This window comes from Triturus cristatus, chromosome 2_1 (assembly GCF_964204655.1).
Source record: "Triturus cristatus chromosome 2_1, aTriCri1.1, whole genome shotgun sequence".
NCBI lineage: Eukaryota > Metazoa > Chordata > Amphibia > Caudata > Salamandridae > Triturus > Triturus cristatus.
In genome coordinates this window covers 792,637,789-792,656,609 of record NC_140581.1, presented here as the reverse complement: position 1 = coordinate 792,656,609, position 18,821 = coordinate 792,637,789, and positions in this window count along the sequence as shown.

The window sequence follows — 18,821 nt, the reverse complement described above, 5'->3', positions numbered from 1 at the left end:
TATGAAGTGACAACAGGTTTCTTCATTGAGGAGTAATGGGGCACTCACCTATTGTGGTGTGAATCCCTGCTCCTATCCGTGGCCGTGGCGCCACCGGGACACCAAGATTCTGGTGTCCTAATGAGAAACAAAATGTTAAATGAAAAAACAAAATAAAATAAAACACGGGGGGCAACTGGCCCGACATGTATTGTCAGCACACGTAAAACAATATCGCCCGTGTGCGATCCCTTCATATGAGCTGCAGTAGTGCGAGTCATGAAACACGAGGGACAATTGAATAATAAAGGAGCACCACGAGGCAAACTTAAAAGAAGTCACACCAGAGGCGTGTGGATCGTGAATGCTAACCTGGACAGGGTATCTGCCAGCCAGAGATGCGTAGCCACAGAATAAAGGCCCCGCAACGCAGTAGCTCACACCACGAGATGAGTCTAGCGCAAGCCCGGTCTGCCGTCACGGTGAAAAGGAACCGGCGAGAACCCTGGGATGCTACTAGCCCCCACGGAGTGCCAAGCAAAGTGCGCCAGAGAACCGATAGATGAAAAGCTGGTGCAATATACTGACAGCATGTAGTATCAAAACTTGTGTACAAGAGAGCACTGACAACACCGCGTCTTAGTCATACTTCTCAAGTTCAGCTGCGGGATTACAATCACCATTTACCATCACCCCATGAGTCGCGGACACGCATTCAGAACACTCACATGACCCATCACTATCAATCGGGCGCATTGCTGTATCGCGGTTGCACTTACTTGAAGGTTGTTGCCGGAATGGGCCGTCAACCTACCCTCGCGCCACTCAACCCGGGAGGAGTAGTACCCGGCTGGGTACCTGATAGATATACAGGCTGATGTGTTTGGTAGGGGGCGGGCAGATTACCCGGAAGTGTGTAGTGTGAGCGCGTGGAGCCAGATCTATGGTAGGAAGTGTCAAATGCAGCGGCCATCTTAAGATGTGGTCATAGATACTAAAATCATCATTTCTCAATGATTAGTGATGTAAATCCTGCTGAGTTAGAGAGTGGCAAACATTGTCCTGCAAACTAGGGTGTGACAATACGTTGGCCATGTAGCCTGAACGATGGGTCGGCTAACTAGAAGCACGTGTCAGTGTATGGCGTATGAGGCTGCATCTATAGAGTGAACAAGAATGATGGCGGCCATCTTGGAGTGAGTGAACCTAACAAGTGTCCACAATGTGTCTAGGAAACGAAATAAAGCACAACCACACTATGGGAAAGGCCCAGGGTAGCGAGTTCATGATACGTCTACTCCTTAGAGAACACAGTAGTCGAAGTAGTGACGTGAGAGAAAGTCTGTATTATCTGTCCATGAGTGCTGCCCATGGAATCTGATCATTCAAGCCTTCTAGGTCTGTCTTCAGACGGTGCACCCATCGTTGTTCAATCTTAAATAAGGCTCTTTGTGTGATCCTAGGGTGTGCCTCAAGAATTAACCATCTCAGGGAGTCTGGTGAGTGGTTATTTTCTTTGCAGTGGGTATAGAATTTGGTGGTTATTCTCTGGCATCTCACATTGCTCTTGTGCTCTGTTATGCGTGTCTTAACTGGTCGCATGGTCATGCCTACATACCTCTTTTCACATGGGCAGGTTATTAAGTAAATACACTGTGTGGTGTTACAATTGGTATGTCGCTGTATCCTCCAGGTAAAGGAGTTTGAAAAAACCACCTCCTTAATCACCGCAGTTTGATGGCATACAGTACATGATCCACAAGGATAGTGTCCTTTCACTGGGGGGAGACCCCAGAGGGTGCTTTGATCCTGGTGGTTAGTTTGTCTCGGTCTTGTGTTAATCAGGATATCCTTCAGATTTTGGGTGCGTTTAAAGGCAAAACGTGGAGGCGAGATAGTGAGGTCACCTGCAGTGAGAATCCCCCAGTGTTTCTTGATAATGCCCTTTATGGATGTAGAGTAAGGAGTGAAAGATGTGACACAGGTCAATGTCTCTGACTTTTCCTTACTATTGGGTTGTAGTAGGATTTCTCGTGGATTATTACGAGCCCTTTTTAATGAGTTTTTCACCTGGCGGTCAGGGTAACCTCTTTGTCTAAGGTTAGAGCTCAATTGGTGGGCTTCAGTTAGGTAATCATTAGTAGAGGAGCAGTTCCTCCTGATACGGAGGAACTGCCCAAAGGGTAAATTGTCCTTTAGGGCCCTAGGGTGATGGCTACTGTATAGGAGTAAACTGTTCCTGTCTGTAGGTTTCTTGTAAAGTGTGGTGCTAAGGCCTGTGTCCCCTAGTGTGACCATGAGGTCCAAGAAAGGTACATTGGAGTCAGAGATGGTATGTGTGAATTTCAGGAATAGATTCTGTGCGTTGATCCATTCGCAGAATGCTAGACATGTCTGCTGGTCCCCCTTCCAGAAGATTAAAATATCATCAATGAAGCGCCTCCACAAGGTTAAATTGTTGATATAAGGATTGCTGGGGTGCCTGATGACTTCCTCCTCAAAGGTGGCCATGTAAATACAGGCCACACTAGGGGCAAAGGTGCTTCCCATCGAAGTGCCCTGCGATTGATGGAACAGCTGTTTGTCATATTCGAAATAGTTCTCAGTAAGGGCCAGTGTGGCGCATTCCATAACAAAGGAGATGGGGGTCGGTGATGTCCATTCCTCTTTCATTAGGGCACTCTCAATTGCCGTCAGAGTGGCACGCTGGGGGATATTAGTATATAATGCCTCCACGTCCAGCGTGACCAACAGGTCAATATTGCTTGTGTCGTGTGTCTCCTCTATAACTTGCAAGATATCCGTAGTGTCGCGGATATAGGAGGGAGTTTTTTTGACCAAGGGTTGTAAAAAATGGTCAACAAACCTAGAAAGAGGTTCCAAAAGTGAACCTATACCCGATACAATGGGACGCCCTGGGACTGGTGTTGTGCCCTTATGTATTTTGGGCAGCGTGTAAAAGTATGGGATCTTAGGCTCCTTTGTATTGAGAAATTCAGCTTCCTTTTTACTGATCCAACCATTGCTTTCTGCTTCAAAAGTGATGGTCGCGATCTTGGTGGTAAGTCTAGATGTAGGGTCGATGGAGATAGGAGTGTAGTACCTTGTGTTGTCAAGTTGTCGTCTACACTCTCGATCATAATCAATAGTGTTTTGTATCACAGTGGCCCCTCCCTTGTCAGCCTGTTTGATAATGATGTTGTTATCATTGGCTAAGGTTCTTGCTGCAGACAACTCCGCATTGGACATGTTATGAAAAATACCTCTGGCAGGAATCGTACCCAGGTCACGGAGGACAGCTTGTGCCATTTGGTCAAGGGGGTAATCACTACTTTGTGAGATCTACCTGTACAGTACTAATTTTAATCACTGCCTATGCTTGGGTTGCCTTCCTAAAAACTTTCCCTTTTTTTTTTCTTAGGTCCCCTTAGACATATGGCGAGATCGTTTTCCATATAACGTGTGGCAGGTAACATTTGTACTTACCACGTTGTGTAGATTATTGACAGTTCAGTAGGTCCTGAAGAATTGCCACGGATCAGTAGGACCACCGGGCAAGAAACATGTTGACCACCACAGAAGAGCTTAGCCAAGCTGAATCATAATATCAGCCAGCTGCCACTCTGTTTTCATTTTTAGTCAGGTGGAGAGACACTCTTAATAAAATTCTATTTTTGGACTTTCCAACTTGTTTTAACCACACACTTGCACTCACATCTACACCACTAGGTCCCTCTCACACACACTGCATCATACGGCCAGGAACTAAAGATCTCCGCTAAAGAGCCCCTTTTTAGGGTGCCCGTCGGGCATTGCAGCGCCGGCCCGACGAGGAGCAGGTCCATATGATGAAGCATGACACCTAGCTTGCTGGGTGTGTGAGGACCCTAGTTCCGAATAGAGGAATTCCTCTTTCTTACGGTCTCTTCTCTAACACCCTCACTCCCCCGTTTCTCTGAGGAACTGCATACTCTTTCTTTTTTGTTATGAGTAATTGGGCATGTATGCTGGACCTCCTGTAAACAAAAGCCCGCCAGTCCCCCCTTTTTGATAACATAGTTTATGCACGGGCCACCCCCGTGGGACGCTATTTAGGATACCACACGGCGCTAAGTGCACTAAGTGGACCATCTTCATCTCAAAAGCAACGTTTACCTAACGGCTGCTGTGGGTTGACCTACCTACCATGGAGGACAACCTAGGACTCAGCTTCAATGACGAAGCTGTAGCCGACATTTTAAGAAAAACTCCCTCCCTTCTTGGGGCCGGGGGTTCTGTGGCCTCAGGGTCACAATCAGAAGACTGGACCTCTCTTACAGCATTAAAAAGGGAATGGGTTAAGATCACGCTGCATGGGGCTCTAATGACGGAATATCTAAGAGCCAATATAGCACCCAGTGGACTCATCATCAACATTTTTCCCAGGCTATTCCTGGAAGACCCAACTTTCAAGAAAGAATGGAGCCTAGTCTCTTGGAAGTGCACCAGAGACCTCCTGGTTCTCATTATTAATACGGCCCAACGATTAGCGGATGCCCTACTAGCGAGAATTCAGGCAGCAGAGAGTGCACTTAAATCTACAACCCAGAACACCGCTTTCAAAGCGAAACTGGCGGAAATAAATAGTGAGATCTCTGAAAATAAAGAGTATCTACTCAAATTAAAGATCACCAAACTTCAGAAGGACATTCAGAAGTTTGATAAAGAGAAGATCTATCCCTATCTGAAAGCAGACTTCCAGGCAACTAAGAATAGTTATTCATCTGATGAAAGTCCAGACAATTCAAGGAGGGGATCAACGAGTAGTGACTCGAGCACAAATAGTTGGGGAGGTAACCAGCAGAAAAGGAATTTCCAATCTCCATACCCTGTTTACAGTAACGCTCCGGTCTATACGGGCCCACCACAACCCCCCTTTTGGCAGTTTCCTATGTATCCGCATGGACAGCCCCAGTTCTATCCCCCAGGCAACCCTCCTTTTTTAGACAGAGGTTGGGGCAGAGGAAGAGGGCGAAAAAGAGGGGCCCCCAAGGTGGTTCAATGGCAGGATCAGGAACAATTCCCGTCGGCTCCCAGGGGCAGAAACAGAGGGAAAAAGAACTAGTTGTGAATCTGTCTGACAGACCCTTGAGTCCCTTGGAAGAGGCGGTCCTCGACAAGGGACTCGGTTATGTCCCCACACCGAGAACAGACAAATTTAGAGACAATTGTGAGATCCATGAATTCCTCAGAAAAATACGTCTAAAGGCATTCTTTCAAGACCAACCAGCTATTGAATCCACGGATACGGGTTTACGAAATCCATCCAGATTCACCCCCACTAATAGCATGGTCCCCCCGGAAGTACTTACATTTGAAAAAGCTGTCCTCCGTGACCTGGGTACGATTCCTGCCAGAGGTATTTTTCATAACATGTCCAATGCGGAGTTGTCTGCAGCAAGAACCTTAGCCAATGATAACAACATCATTATCAAACAGGCTGACAAGGGAGGGGCCACTGTGATACAAAACACTATTGATTATGATCGAGAGTGTAGACGACAACTTGACAACACAAGGTACTACACTCCTATCTCCATCGACCCTACATCTAGACTTACCACCAAGATCGCGACCATCACTTTTGAAGCAGAAAGCAATGGTTGGATCAGTAAAAAGGAAGCTGAATTTCTCAATACAAAGGAGCCTAAGATCCCATACTTTTACACGCTGCCCAAAATACATAAGGGCACAACACCAGTCCCAGGGCGTCCCATTGTATCGGGTATAGGTTCACTTTTGGAACCTCTTTCTAGGTTTGTTGACCATTTTTTACAACCCTTGGTCAAAAAAACTCCCTCCTATATCCGCGACACTACGGATATCTTGCAAGTTATAGAGGAGACACACGACACAAGCAATATTGACCTGTTGGTCACGCTGGACGTGGAGGCATTATATACTAATATCCCCCAGCGTGCCACTCTGACGGCAATTGAGAGTGCCCTAATGAAAGAGGAATGGACATCACCGACCCCCATCTCCTTTGTTATGGAATGCGCCACACTGGCCCTTACTGAGAACTATTTCGAATATGACAAACAGCTGTTCCATCAATCGCAGGGCACTTCGATGGGAAGCACCTTTGCCCCTAGTGTGGCCTGTATTTACATGGCCACCTTTGAGGAGGAAGTCATCAGGCACCCCAGCAATCCTTATATCAACAATTTAACCTTGTGGAGGCGCTTCATTGATGATATTTTAATCTTCTGGAAGGGGGACCAGCAGACATGTCTAGCATTCTGCGAATGGATCAACGCACAGAATCTATTCCTGAAATTCACACATACCATCTCTGACTCCAATGTACCTTTCTTGGACCTCATGGTCACACTAGGGGACACAGGCCTTAGCACCACACTTTACAAGAAACCTACAGACAGGAACAGTTTACTCCTATACAGTAGCCATCACCCTAGGGCCCTAAAGGACAATTTACCCTTTGGGCAGTTCCTCCGTATCAGGAGGAACTGCTCCTCTACTAATGATTACCTAACTGAAGCCCACCAATTGAGCTCTAACCTTAGCCAAAGAGGTTACCCTGACCGCCAGGTGAAAAACTCATTAAAAAGGGCTCGTAATAATCCACGAGAAATCCTACTACAACCCAATAGTAAGGAAAAGTCAGAGACATTGACCTGTGTCACATCTTTCACTCCTTACTCTACATCCATAAAGGGCATTATCAAGAAACACTGGGGGATTCTCACTGCAGGTGACGTCACTATCCCGCCTCCACGTTTTGCCTTTAAACGCACCCAAAATCTGAAGGATATCCTGATTAACACAAGACCGAGACAAACTAACCACCAGGATCAAAGCACCCTCTGGGGTCTCCCCCCAGTGAAAGGACACTATCCTTGTGGATCATGTACTGTATGCCATCAAACTGCGGTGATTAAGGAGGTGGTTTTTTCAAACTCCTTTACCTGGAGGATACAGCGACATACCAATTGTAACACCACACAGTGTATTTACTTAATAACCTGCCCATGTGAAAAGAGGTATGTAGGCATGACCATGCGACCAGTTAAGACACGCATAACAGAGCACAAGAGCAATGTGAGATGCCAGAGAATAACCACCAAATTCTATACCCACTGCAAAGAAAATAACCACTCACCAGACTCCCTGAGATGGTTAATTCTTGAGGCACACCCTAGGATCACACAAAGAGCCTTATTTAAGATTGAACAACGATGGGTGCACCGTCTGAAGACAGACCTAGAAGGCTTGAATGATCAGATTCCATGGGCAGCACTCATGGACAGATAATACAGACTTTCTCTCACGTCACTACTTCGACTACTGTGTTCTCTAAGGAGTAGACGTATCATGAACTCGCTACCCTGGGCCTTTCCCATAGTGTGGTTGTGCTTTATTTCGTTTCCTAGACACATTATGGACACTTGTTAGGTTCACTCACTCCAAGATGGCCGCCATCATTCTTGTTCACTCTATAGATGCAGCCTCATACGCCATACACTGACACGTGCTTCTAGTTAGCCGACCCATCGTTCAGGCTACATGGCCAACGTATTGTCACACCCTAGTTTGCAGGACAATGTTTGCCACTCTCTAACTCAGCAGGATTTACATCACTAATCATTGAGAAATGATGATTTTAGTATCTATGACCACATCTTAAGATGGCCGCTGCATTTGACACTTCCTACCATAGATCTGGCTCCACGCGCTCACACTACACACTTCCGGGTAATCTGCCCGCCCCCTACCAAACACATCAGCCTGTATATCTATCAGGTACCCAGCCGGGTACTACTCCTCCCGGGTTGAGTGGCGCGAGGGTAGGTTGACGGCCCATTCCGGCAACAACCTTCAAGTAAGTGCAACCGCGATACAGCAATGCGCCCGATTGATAGTGATGGGTCATGTGAGTGTTCTGAATGCGTGTCCGCGACTCATGGGGTGATGGTAAATGGTGATTGTAATCCCGCAGCTGAACTTGAGAAGTATGACTAAGACGCGGTGTTGTCAGTGCTCTCTTGTACACAAGTTTTGATACTACATGCTGTCAGTATATTGCACCAGCTTTTCATCTATCGGTTCTCTGGCGCACTTTGCTTGGCACTCCGTGGGGGCTAGTAGCATCCCAGGGTTCTCGCCGGTTCCTTTTCACCGTGACGGCAGACCGGGCTTGCGCTAGACTCATCTCGTGGTGTGAGCTACTGCGTTGCGGGGCCTTTATTCTGTGGCTACGCATCTCTGGCTGGCAGATACCCTGTCCGGGTTAGCATTCACGATCCACACGCCTCTGGTGTGACTTCTTTTAAGTTTGCCTCGTGGTGCTCCTTTATTATTCAATTGTCCCTCGTGTTTCATGACTCGCACTACTGCAGCTCATATGATGGGATCGCACACGGGCGATATTGTTTTACGTGTGCTGACAATACATGTCGGGCCAGTTGCCCCCCGTGTTTTATTTTATTTTGTTTTTTCATTTAACATTTTGTTTCTCATTAGGACACCAGAATCTTGGTGTCCCGGTGGCGCCACGGATAGGAGCAGGGATTCACACCACAATAGGTGAGTGCCCCATTACTCCTCAATGAAGAAACCTGTTGTCACTTCATATTACTTCCTCAGAGGGAGTACAACACTTCCAGTCTTCTGTTTTAAGTAGCTTGTTTTTATATTCACTCTTGTAGGAGAATACCTACTCACTGTATAGGTTATTTTGACACTTGGTGACAATGGACGTTTGCTTGTGCCATTTGGTCAAGGGGGTAATCACTACTTTGTGAGATCTACCTGTACAGTACTAATTTTAATCACTGCCTATGCTTGGGTTGCCTTCCTAAAAACTTTCCCTTTTTTTCTTAGGTCCCCTTAGACATATGGCGAGATCGTTTTCCATATAACGTGTGGCAGGTAACATTTGTACTTACCACGTTGTGTAGATTATTGACAGTTCAGTAGGTCCTGAAGAATTGCCACGGATCAGTAGGACCACCGGGCAAGAAACATGTTGACCACCACAGAAGAGCTTAGCCAAGCTGAATCATAATATCAGCCAGCTGCCACTCTGTTTTCATTTTTAGTCAGGTGGAGAGCCACTCTTAATAAAATTCTATTTTTGGACTTTCCAACTTGTTTTAACCACACACTTGCACTCACATCTACACCACTAGGTCCCTCTCACACACACTGCATCATACGGCCAGGAACTAAAGATCTCCGCTAAAGAGCCCCTTTTTAGGGTGCCCGTCGGGCATTGCAGCGCCGGCCCGACGAGGAGCAGGTCCATATGATGAAGCATGACACCTAGCTTGCTGGGTGTGTGAGGACCCTAGTTCCGAATAGAGGAATTCCTCTTTCTTACGGTCTCTTCTCTAACACCCTCACTCCCCCGTTTCTCTGAGGAACTGCATACTCTTTCTTTTTTGTTATGGATTTTTCAGACTTAGCCATGATATCCTATGGAAGGAGGATATCATGGCTAAGTTTGCCTGTCCCTATCAACAAGGTAACGTGAGATTATCGCTGCGTTTCCAGCGATAATCTCATGTTAGCCTGTTAGCGTGAGGATTTTTATCGCTATTGAGATAAGCGTTGCTAATAGCACGCTATCTCAGCGATAAAAATTCACGCTAGCCGGCGATAATTATCCTAGCGCTAAGTGCGCTTAGAGATAATTATCGCCGGTTGTTGTTGATATGCCCCAGAATTCCCAATAGAAGCCCATGTTCTGGTGTCAACATGGGCTTCTATTGGAATTCTCAAGAGCATATTTTTAACGCTGTTTCTTGATAATATGCCCCCAAGTTCCGGAGTGCCTAAGAACATGTTGAAACTATAAGGATGAAATCCGCATGTACAGCACTGATGGGCAACTAACGAGCCACAGGGTTTACGGGCAGTAGTGAAGGCGCATGCGTGACACTTCCCAATGCTCCATTGGTGCACCAACAAACCTGATCCTCTTCAGTGGTCTTAGAAAGCCTGATGGGCACTGGGGCAAAACAGTGCACGTTGTCAGTACAACACTTCTTTAAGCCGTGCTTGAAAAGTCACAGGGTAGACACATAAGCATATTTAGAGATTAGAGCTCCCTTCAGGTTTCAGACTATGTACAATTTCAGAAAGCAGACTTGGCTGTAAAGTTACAGGAAGATGAGACGCTCTGGCCTCTGACATCTGCAGTGATAACGTCAGAAAACGTTTTTCACTATAAATGATGAACTGGGCCAATGATACAAGTGCCGCTGGCAGCAAGAAACAGTAAGAGGGATGTTTACAAGAAAATATCAGGGCGCTGTGTTACATCAAAATTGGTAACGGCGCGCTCCAACATTTAGAAAATGCAGGATGCGCAGTATTTACAGACATACAGTGCACCCTTGTGTTTCCCCTAGCGCTGGCGCTAATAAAGCTGCTTTGCGTTAGCGCAGGCACCCTTGCACCATTTTGCGAGGGTGCCTGCTCTGCAAGGGTGATTGTTTATGTGCAGGAAGGGACACATGGCGCAAGGGTGCATGTGCTAGCGGTAGGCAGCTTTATTAGTGCCACGCTAGGGAAAATACAGGGGGGCCAGGTATTTTTGTAAATGCGGCGCATACCTGAGTTTTAAAAATGTCGGGGTGTGGCGTTAACAATTTTGGCATAACACCGCACTCTGACATTTTGTTGTAAATATCCCCCTAAGTGTCTTTGAGCTCAGTATAACTTAACACTGAAATCTCAGGAATAAATATACAGGGTCTTGTCCACAAACACCAGTTTGACTTTATCTTAATCACACGCATTGTGGTCAGGGCCGGACTGGGAACCAAAACCGGCCCTTGCAAAGTGCTCGGCCGGCCCCTGCGGGGTTGGGGCTGCCGCCGAGGTCTTTGCCAGGGCCGGTTTTCGGCCGATTTTGTTACAGGGCCGATTTTGCAGCTAAGCTGCAAAAACGGCCCTGTAACAAAAACGGCCCCCAGGGGCCCAAAACCGGCCCCCACCCGTGCGGCGCACCGGGGGATTGCCCGGTGCCCGCTAGGGCCAGTCCGGCCCTGATTGTGGTCCTAAGTACATGCTTGCCTTTTGGCTGGGAATGTATTTATCTATTTGAGAGTTTTATAACAAGATATACGTTCTCTTTTAATTTCATCAGAGCACCAGAAAGTATAACACGTGTAATGTTTGAGGATAAAAAGAGGGGAAGTTAGACTTCCACTCTTTGGATGTAAGGCCGTGTCTGAGATTCATCGACGGTGAGCTCTCATCTGTACTGCGTGCGACAGTTCTTTTCTCAGGAATCTCCCTCATTTTACCCTCCTTTGCACTTGCATGGCATGGATACTGCACATATGGGAATCTTATCTCATGGCTAAGATAGAGTTTAGAATGCCCACAATATGCCAAGAAAGGCAACATTATGCCATAGTAATAACCATAGTTCTTAAGATGCCCACAGTGTGCGACGGTCTTCTTAAGGTAAGGTCACAGTAATGTCTAAAATATGCAAATTAACAATTTTTGGTTGGGTCCCTATCTTGCATATAATACCCAAATTATACCCAGGAGGGTTAACTTTTGTCAGGCCTACTGTGGTGCCTAGAATTGCCATGGTATGCTGATAAGAATTACCCTATACTGAGGAAGCTTTAGAATGGTGGTAGCTGACGCAGTACCAGATCCCAGGGTTAACAGCCACCGGGTACCACAGGATAGTGGGCACAAGATGACAAAAGGTGGACACATGCACATGCACACACACACACACTCACACATGCACATGCGCACGCACACACACACTCACACATGCACGCACAGACGTGTGCACACACACACTCACTCACACACGCATGCGCACACGCACACACCTGTATCTCCCTGCAAACACACATATAAAACAATAGCTGGTGCACACTGAAATACAGCCAGACGGACAGTCATACACACACGAACCCAGACATGTTAACATGCAAACAGAATCACAGCTTACCCTCACCTCCCATCCCCACCTGCAAATTCTTGAAGGGATTCTGGCAGTCACCTTCCTGTACCTGCTGAATTACTGCCATTGAATAGTTTTTGCCCAGGGATCATGGAGAATACTTGCCCTCATAGGAAATGAGGAACTGTAGCATATTTCTGTATCGTGGCATGCTACAGCAGCATTGGGATTGGCATGCGATACGCTGTCAGTCAAACTGACACCTTTGAACATTATATCGTGGAAATATTTGTTCATATTTGCACATGCACTCAGGAAAATTGGTCCACTCAAGCACAGTGCATGTGCAAATGTACATGCCGAAAGATTGATTGGAGCACCAGTCATCATGGCTGCTTTCAACGCTGAGTTTCCTCTCATGTCTGCAACTTTCAAGCCCCCGTCTCCTGTGGAATCAATTCCCCGTATTCTCCAAGGTAATTCCACGATTGCTCACCGAGGCAATCCTTGACCTTCTTCAGGGCGCCTTTGGTTGTATTACTCGCGCAACTGTGCACAAATGCAAATGATTTACCTTCACGCCCTGCTTTATGTTCTGATTCAGACTTTACTTATGCATCCTACTCTAATAAAGATTTTTTTTTGTCTTGTTTTGCTTTGGGGACAGAATCCATCCCCTTAGCTCCAAACCGAACGACATGCTTGTCCATTTCTCTTCCACACGCATAGCCTCTATCTGCCTCTCTAGCAAAGATCTTCAGATATGTTATGAATCCACATGTGTTCCCCAACTGTACTAGCCCATTGCTTGGAGACCATTTAAAGCCATAGCCAAAGCCAAGCAACCTGTTTTAGACTCTGGCTTTATTCTTCAAGAAGATTATCCAAGCTTCCGAAGGGGATTAAAGCACCGTCAGTGGTGTGCTGGTCCAACACAGTCAGCCAATGGTGGCTGAAAGTACCAAGAGGCAGTTTATCTGTTAAAGCAACAGCTCTAATCATGCTATCAGTTGATATTTACTTCATTGCCATGGCTTGCCTACTCTCAGGAGGCCCACCAGAACTGAAGTGTCATTAAACTGCTTGCATTAAATAAGCAACTTGTAAACATCTATCATTCTGTTTCCTATGCACATCTCTAGTTCGGAATTGAGATATAATTGAAATACTGATGACCTGCGGAGGCTGCACATGTCCTTAGCTCAATGTTCACAGACTTTGAATGTTTATAGTAGGTGCATGTATGCACGACAGCCGCCATGCTCGCTTGAGTTCTGCATACATGACAGATTGCATGAAAACCTAGATGTCCTTCTGTATGACAACATCTTCCATGCAGGAGCACCCTATCACCAAGAGCTTTTGCTTCAAGCACATGCTTAGGAGCATTGACAAAAATAAGGTAAGCACGTAAGACCCCCTCACTAACCACATAAGCCACATAACACGTGCTCTTCCATCCATGGCACTCCCACCGAGTGGCGTCCTACCCCTCCACAAAGTACTTCAGCACTACAGTAGGAAGAGCTGTATCACAATTACAATACTGACATTGGTAAATGAAAGACCAGGTCACAGGATGTCGAGTTTTACAGCCTAAAGCAGTCTCCAGTAAGAGAGTGCTCCAACATGATTTACTTAGCCCTTTTGAGACATGAACAGATGTTGCAAGTAGCAGAGGACGCAGAGTGGGCATCTTTGATGTTTAGCATGGCTGCAAGGTCAGAGGCAGGCCAGATCCGGGGTCAAGGGCACAGTACTTTGGGTGGGTTCATCCATCGGTCCACAGTAGGCACAGGTCAGTGAGCAGTTCTAATGGTTACCTTTGGGAAAGGTAAGTTAACAATGGGTCTCTTCTTCTCCCTAGTTATTCACATGTGCAGTGGCGGCTCCTCTGCTATGGCGGACGAGCATTGCCCCACTGCTTTTAAGCAACGCGTACATAGTAGAAACATAAAATGATTATAACTTTGCGTTATTATAATTTTATGCTTCGTCCTGCTTTGCAGGAGGGCGGGTGGGCGGGGCTGCTCTGCTCTCGGAGCAGGGCAGGAGAGGAGTGATTTGCCAACTCCTAAGTGCACAATGACTGTTTGTTCGGCCCTCTCAGGCTGCCCTACCAGTCATGCGCACTTTCCCCATTCTCCTGAAGGTTGCATTACAGCCTGCGTGGAGAACATGCCCAGGCCCCCATTCCCTGGTTGAGCGTCGAACCAGGACGCTCAAAACCAATCACAACGATACATTGCAGCGTTGTGATTGGTCAGGGGAACCTGGGTGCTTACCAATCATAACACTGCATTGCAGCATTGTGATTGGTCAGTGGGGGCTGCTGTGCTTCCTCTTCCTCGAGGAGTGCAGGAGCAAAGACGTGGGACCCGGCGGCAAGGTACATTTTTCTTTTTGTTTATATCCGTCCTCCCCCTGCGCTACCACCGCGTGACCCCCTGCACAAGCCACCCCTGCACTCGCCCCGCCACCCGCGAGCCAAGCCGACCGCCACTGCACGTGTAGCCTATTTATTTTCTTGGTAGATTACTGTTTTTGGACTAAGCAGTCAATGTCTTATACCCCTTTGAATTGGACGGAGTGATCCATTAATTCCCTAGATGTTGATGAGATGAATCGGGCCCATTTACTCTGTCTATTTTCTTGTCTTTTGCAACGAAATGCACATGCCTACAGCCCAGCTCTGTCGTTGTAGTTCCTGTTTGTTACCCTGCCACTAACTGATGTCAGTTTGAAAATAGTTACCAATGCTGTTTTGTAACTCTGACTGTTCCAAACACACTGCTGATAGCTCTTCTCTGGGCTGTCTATAATTTAGATCTATCCTTTGGTAGGCGTGGCTTCCAAAACTTTACACTGCACTTTAAGGGAGGTCCCAACAATCATTTCTTCAGTGGCGCAGAGCATTATATGCCCATGACACTTAACACAGGTTAATACCAGGGCACTTAAACAATACCTCAAGGACAAGGCATGGATAGCATTAACAATGCAGGAAAACGTGAAAATACCACAACATGTTGAAGACACTTTAAGACTGCCTCGGTGCAAAGTATAATTGCGCATAGTAGTAACTAATAACGCCCAAAAACATTGTCAATAACAGAGATTCTTGAAATAATGCCAATGCTTCCTTTGGTAATTGTGACTTACGTTACCGACGAAAAACTGTTCATTAAAATCTATAAGTAAAAAAAATGCCGCTCTCTGCCCTGTAATGCGGGTTTTTCTGACATCACATGCTTATATGGTGTTAAATTCTGACCGTAATGGTTCTCTGTGGTGTTACCTCTAAATTTAGAGCCTTCCACTTATAAATTAACCCGAAGAGACAACATTTCTGTATGTTGTTGTACATAGAATGTGGCACTACCGCAAGCATTTTGCTGTAATGCAGAAAATTGCCAATAGCTGCTAACAGTTTGTAATGTGCGTTCACCTGTTATAGAAGTTTCTCCTGTTTCCACATTGACTTTAATGGTCTATTGGGGTATTACAGAATGTGGGGTAATATTATAAAAAATTTACATATGCATATGCAGTTATTCCTGCTGGTAATTCAGATTCTGACGAATTTCAGAATTTCCACCATAGTCTAAAGTCCCCTGTATCTTAGCCGGATTTCGTGAGTCAGTTTAATAGTAAGAATCTATCCGGATGCTACAGAAACAAGCATTTGCCATGCCATAGGCCTCGCATTAGCGAGCGTTTGAGATATTGGCATTGTAAATACCAATGCCTTTTATTTGTGTATTTTAAAAACCTGCAAGCAGTGCGTAAACACACACTTTTTACTTACATCCGTTGCTTACGAGAAGCAATGCTGGCAGTACTACGCATCTTTTACTGCCAGCCTCGCTTTTCGTAAGAAACGACTATAAATACAAGGTGCATGCTTACGCACCGCTTGCAGCTTTTCAAAACACATAAGTAGAAGGCATTGTCATTTACAATGCCAATAGCTCAAACTCTCACAAATGCAAGACCTATTGAATTGTAAATGCTTCTTATAACTGCTCCAGAGCTCAGAAACTGCTCCTAAGTGGTGCCGATGAGGACAGCTTTACTCAAGCAGCCGGAATAATTTATCCAATAAAAGGTCCTTTTACATTTGAAGATAGGTGACTTGCAGTGATATCTGATAGGCCGGTGCACTCCTCAGGGATTATTGATGGTGATCCCTTCCACAGGCCTTATGCTGGATGCAAGTGTCAACGTGTACTAGTTCGCGCGAAGGGTGTGTCATCATGCAAAGGAATAGTGTGGAAAGCTCACCAGAGCTACTCTGCAATTTCAGGTCACAGTAACTATGCTTTTTCATGGACAGATTTAAAAGAATGCCGTAAAGAAGAGTGATATTCTATATTTTGTGATTAATAAAAGATTCATTATTACAGAGTTGTATGCCAGGTATTTCCGTCGACCAATATTTCCTTCATTAAATGCAGAAAGAGGAAGACATAGGGTACAAATTGAGAGAATGAGAAAGAGAAAATGAGCGGTAACTAGAAAGTGAAACAAAGAGAGTGAGACAGCAAGAGAGGAAAACAGAAATAGAATGACACAGAGCACAAGAGAAAGAGAGAGACATACACAGCAAGACAATAACAAGAAGCAGCTGCAATTGTCCCGGGCTGCTTGGAAAGTGAAAGCGTGCATGGCGTGCTGAACATTAAAAAAAAAGAAGCGGCCATCATTGTAAAAGCAGTGTCCCATGAGTGGTGCAAGCAAAGCAGGCGCCGTTGCAGGAAAGCATGTTGTGCCTGCAGTAGGAGAAACTAATTAAAGAAAATAGTGCTCACAGGCTATAAATAACACGTACAGTGTAACAACAGAAGTAAAAAGGCCAGTCCTCATGAGAGGTTACAAATGAAGACAAGGCAGTACTAAGGAGAGACTAACAGGCCTATTAACGAATCAGAAGCCGGCATTTACCAAGGACAAGGACACAAGCCAATTAAAAATATGGGTGGAGAGTGGGCGGAGCTTCATGTACATACCTGAATACAGCATGCCGTGCAGAGCAGCAAATGCGCTGCCCAGGTTCAACATAAAAATGTATGGACTGCAGATTCTTGACTCCATGGTAAACAGATGACTGTGAGGGGTACCAGTACCACAATTTCAATTCTCACCGTCACATCTTAACACCGAAGTGGATTGCAGAATATGGAGGAGCTGGTCATATAGCTATTTGACAAACTGAGTTTGTTCAGAATGTTTTTACATTTCCATGAATTGGATAAGATCACCTCAACGTTGTAGGAGAGCTGGGATCTCCTATAAATCTCTCTGGAGGTCTGCACCATTAAGGGGGTGTCATTTTCCAAACTGGTACCTTTATCAAATGGCCTTTCTTGCAGCTCAAGGGTCTTCCTGGTTTCTCTCAGACTTGCATAACACTCCTCCATGGCTACACATTGAACGTTACCTCTGCTCCCCCTTTTACTTATCCTCCTTTCTCACGATGTCGAAATTTGTCATACCCCACTCTCATCGCATTGTTGCTGATACGGCATATGCATTACGAGTACTAGACAAACAACTCCAAGTATCCATTAATACCTCCACATGGGCGTCCCTGTAGTCCAACCCTAAACTCAATACTAATATTGACCATAAGTCTGCGCATATGTGGGCCTCTAAGGGAATCAGATTAATAAAAGACCTATATGATACTAACCATGATCCGCTTCCCTTTTCAATCCTCAATTAACAAAGAAAGCGCAAATGCTGCACTTTTATTCCCAACTCATTCACAGTGCATTGAATGAAACAATGACACAATCAAGCACTTTTTCAGTTGGATTTAAACCAAAAAGCTTTTCACAATCTACATTGATTCTTTATCCTAAATACAAACCATCTTCAAACCAAAATGGGCAACCTTTTATTTCTCTCACACACACCAAAACCTATGTTGATTCAACACTGTTACTATCTGTATGCATTCTCTATATCCCATGCATTCTGTCAGTGCCCCCATTCACATCTTTCAAACATCCCACATTTCCCACTGTACACTCCACTCACTAACCAGACACACTATATACACAGCATTTACATAATATTTACATACCAAATATTTAATTCAAAACTAAACAAAAGTAAGGCCATCAAAAACATCAATTTATCCCAAACGAGAATAATACACCATTCATTTTTTGTTTTGTGGATTGGCCTAAAATAACACGTTCTACGCGTTTCGAATCCCACCTCTTGCGGCGATTCTCATCAGGACCAGAGTAGCTGCATCAAATGCTTACAGAGGCACTCCTGTTGATTCACAAGAACAATTGACTTGAAACCATTAATGGTGGTGCAGGACCAATTCTTTGTATTAAATGATTATGTCTTTTGTTATTATCTATCCTCCCCGATAGATCTTGATTTAGAAAAACGAAGCCGGCTTGCGTCAGAAGTCTTCACAGTGAATGAATAGAGTCCGTAATTAGACCACAATTTTAGAACTCCCGGCACCAGAGTATCGCAAATGTTGCCCGGCGATTTGATCAAATTTAATACAAAGAATTAGTCCTGCACCACCCTTAGTGGTTCCAAGTCAATTGTTCTTGTGAATCAGCAGTAGTGCCTCTGTAAGCATTTGATGCAGCTACTCTGGTCCTGATGAGAATCCCCGCAAGAGGAGGGATTCGAAATGCGTGGACCATGTTATTTTAGGCCAATCCAAAAAACAAAAAATGGATGGTGTATTATTCGCATTTGGGATAAATTGATGTTTTTGATGGCCTTACTTTTGTTTAGTTTTGAATTAAATATTTGGTATGTAAATATTATGTAAATGCTGTGTATATAGCGTGTCTGGTTAGTGAGTGGAGTGTACAGTGAGAAGTGTGGGATGTTTGAAAGGTGTGAATGGGGGAACTGACAG